This window comes from Borostomias antarcticus (genome assembly GCF_949987555.1).
Source record: "Borostomias antarcticus genome assembly, chromosome: 12".
Classification (NCBI taxonomy): Eukaryota; Metazoa; Chordata; class Actinopteri; order Stomiiformes; family Stomiidae; genus Borostomias; species Borostomias antarcticus.
The window spans coordinates 10,782,266-10,786,603 of NC_140245.1; positions in this window are offsets into that span (position 1 = coordinate 10,782,266).

Genomic DNA, 4,338 nt, shown 5'->3' on the forward strand with positions numbered 1-4,338 from the left:
TCTGATTAAATTTATCGGATGAGTTTACATTGACAACATCAGTCTGGGCTATATCTTTGAATTATGTCCACAAAAGGCTGTTCCAAAAACAAGTCTCGTACGACAGACTCGTTGGCCTAACTATTTCAGAACCGAGTGATTAAGTTGAGTTGAGCTGAGTTGAGTTGAGATGAGTTGATTAACCCCACCTCTATGGTGCGCCCCTGCCTTTGATCCCGGGCGACTTGTTTCCTGCACTGCGCGTACAGTGAGCGATGGCAATATTCTACACTCGTGCATGTTTCCGCACGCGAATGACTTCATGCGCGTTCTCGACAACATACCTGCAGAAAAAGTGTAACAGCGACCTCTGCGGACACATTTCAGTGGTCGCAGCTACTATATATACGGTGTAACACCTGTTCCCTTTAGCTGGAGGTTATCACATTTCTGACAAATTTGCTGGAGATTAAGCAGCAGCAGGTAATTTCACCATAATAGCGTTACACATAGCCTAGTATTGAAATTATTATTAATAAAGTAGGCTATGTCCGAGCCTGCATGGCTCCTGCCTCTGAATCACACGCCCACTTCAATTTTAGAAATGTGATTCAAGGTCTGGAAAGGCTCTCGTCCAGAGTGATTTCTCGGTTCGAATTCCAGCCAGGCCAATCACTGTCCTTGAAATGCGATGACGGAATGAAACTGCACGATGTGATTGGTTAGGGGATGAACCAGGCCTAATCGCTGAGGACTCCCTCTTCGGCAACGCCTATCTCAGAAAACAGCTGCAATGGGAGCTTGTTCAGACTGAATAAAGAAGTTAAATTAAATGGCTGTTACCTCTGCCCAAGACAAAGTCCATGGGAGGAGGATATACGTTTTCAGTACCATGTTTGTCTGTCTGGTAGTCAGCAGGATTATGCAAAAACTACCAGACCGATTTTCATGAAACTTGGTGGAGGGGTATACTGTAGCATGGGCCAAAGAAGAAACCATTACATTTAGGAGTGGATCCAAATCATGGGGTGCATCCACAAATTATTTGTCATTTTCGTTAACATTGTGAGATAGGGCATTTGACAGATCCACAAATTATTTTGTGTAATACTTTATATGCATTATAAATATAGGCCCTACTTATAATGTGTACTAATCTTCTTATAGAACTGTGTAATTATAGTTATGAGCACTCATAAATATTCATAATGCTTTTTACTTAAAGTATACAATGACCACTTATAATAAGTATAATCACATTATAATGCATTATTTAAAATTATTATAGTGTTTTATAACTATGAGAATTATAATACACTATGATCCTCGTGGAAAAAATATATGTGAGTGACCAGCAATTTTTAAGTATTACACTTGACCTTATAGACCAGGGGTGGCCAACCAGTCAAAGACTAAGAGCCACAAAAATGACTGTGGTACCACCCAGAGCCACACCATATATACAGTACCAGCGTTTCTACCTTTTTTTCATCACCGCACCCATCATAAGTATTTAAAATCCCAAGGCACCCCAGTCTAAAATAAGAAGAAAAACGTTATTGTCCATTAAATATACATTTAAAGTTAATTTATTTAAAATTAATACACAAGATATTTTCTGACATAATATATTTTGGACTGGGTTGGGTTAGGCTGGGCTGGACTGGGCTGGGTTAAGATGGACTGGACTGGACTGGGCTGGGTTAGGCTGGACTGGGCTGGGTTAGGCTGGCTGGGCTGGGTTAGGCTGGACTGGACTGGACTGGACTGGGCTAGGTTAGGTTAGGCTGGACTGGGCTGGGTTAGGCTGGACTGGGCAGGGCTGGGTTAGGCTGGACTGGACTGGGCTGGGTTAGGCTGGACTGGACTGGGCTGGGTTAGGCTGGACTGGGCTGGGCTTGGCTGGGTTAGGCTGGACTGGACTGGGCTGGGTTAGGCTGGACTGGAATGGGCTGTGTTAGGCTGGACTGGACTGGGCTGGGTTAGGCTTGACTGTGCTGGGTTAGGCTGGACTGTGCTGGGTTAGGCTGGACTGGACTGGGTTGGGCTGGACTGGGCTGGAGATTTGAGGCTTTGAAATGTCCCAATGATGTCTGGCATAACAGACAGAATGGCTTACCATTACGTTTTATGAAGAAAAAATGACTCCCCCACTCGGGTAAAAATATCCTGTGTTCGTCTTCATAATTTATTTTCGCTGCGGATTTCTTTCCAGCCATTCTTTGGTTGTGTACAGTAGGCTAGCCTAGGCTACGTTAACTCTTGTCGTAAAAGAGAATGACCCACGCAAAGCAAATTATTGTGTTTACAATTATTTTGTTACCAAGGTGATTTGCTACCTATATGATTGGTTTGAAGTGGTTCTCACGCGACTTCCTCGCGACCTAGCGAAACGAATCATATGATTTTATGACAAATCTGCAATAAACTAAAATTGGTGAGAAGAAATGCACAGCGAAACTAGAGAGAGAGAGAGAAACGTTCTTATGGAATTAATGAATTAATTTTTTTAATGAAAGGATGGAAGAGCCGCAAGCCAACTTTTGTTTTTTAAATGAATGGATGGAGGAGCCGCACATTGACGGGCAAAGAGCCGCATGCGGCTCGCGAGCCGCGGGTTGGCCACCCCTATTATAGACCTATAAGTCATTATAAAATGCTTCATAATTATTTTCTAAAGCATTATACATATGTAGGCCTATGAGTGCTTATACCTAGTTATACACTACTGTAAGCAGATTATAACACATTATAAGTATGTTTACAATGTAATATAGACATGGGAGTTCTCTTTGGTTAAGATTGATCAAATCGAGAGACGTCCTTCTCTAAACTAGAAGAGTCCACTCACATCCATCAACAGTGGCCTACATTCTGAGGACGGGCATCACGGGGGAGGTCTGAAGAGATGATAAGAAATAGAACCGTTTTGAAAGTAGCCAACAGATAGGAGAGTAGTTCTACGTGGATTATCCACCGTCTATGAATTATTTAATTGCCTTTCTGAATTTAACAATGTTCAAATGTAAGTGTGTGTCTCAGAGACGCTGTCTTATTAGTAAACCAGTTCATTATTTGTCGATCATCTACGAGGTGGTAGCGCAGCGGTTCCATAAATGCACATCGATGACTTGCTTTTTCGGAGATCGTGCCACACGTGCAGTATTTATAGGCTACTGTGATATGCATGTAAAAAATATGAATCGGTTAGATTTGTGTTTTTATTGCACGGACTGCGTAAAGTAGGGTTATTAAACCATTTCATCAGCCTAAACAGACACTTGCAATAGGCTACTGTGGTATAAGCATGAAAGTAATAAATTAAATGGGTTTGGGTTCTGGTAATGGTAGGCTAATAGTGGCCTGAGGTGGTCAACACACTTAACATTTCAAGGATGTGCTGTTGTTTGTAATTTTGCAATGAATTACTGAATGCCTGTAGCCTACCGAAAGATGCGGTGGTCAAAGTCAAGTTTATTTACATGTTCAAGCAAATGTATCCGATCACACAGAGCTTTACAGTAATTAGACAGTAATTACAGAATGAACAGAAAAGAACACGTAAAAACAGTAAAAACAGATAATAGCCTACATGAAAAAAGAAAATAATTTAAAGTAGCTACATTGTAAAATCAGACAATACATGGTTAAAGAAAAAACAGTTTAAAAGCAAGAAGATTTCAATATAATACAAATAAAGCACGAGATTAAAAAGGTATGTCTAAAGATCTCGCTTAAAAATGTCCACATGCGTTTCTCTGGCATGGTTAGTAGCCTATTTCAATCTGAATTGAATGCATTTTGTATTTTGTTTGTCCTTGGCGTGTTGTATTGCCTCTACGCAGGTGGCTTCACAAACACAGTAGGTCTTTTTCAGGTCATTTGCAGGTGGCCTACAGGTTGAAGGCATCGCAGGCGCACTCACGTCTCCTACTGGCCATAGAGGACGCGCATCTCGGAGAGGAGATTTCTTTCAAAATGCAAATTTCGCAAATTTTTGTGTACCCCTGCCTTCCACCGGGCGGAGCCGTAGCCTAGCTGTTAGAACAGACTGACGCGCATCACACACACACACACACACATACATACACACACACAAACACGTCTGCGGACAATGGTGCCGTTACCATGGCGACGGACCCCTCTGTCCAGCGCTACGCTAAAATCATCTTACCCTGGCGTGGTGACCTTTGACCCGGGGGTCATCAGCAGGGGTCAGGGGGTCAGCTCTAGCCAGAGGACAGTTAAAGCACTTCACTGATTGGCCATCATTTGCCCTTTCGATACCCTCGTCTATATAATTGGTGTATTGACCAATCGGCCGCTCGCACCCGGTCCTCGTTGTGGCACCTTATCCAC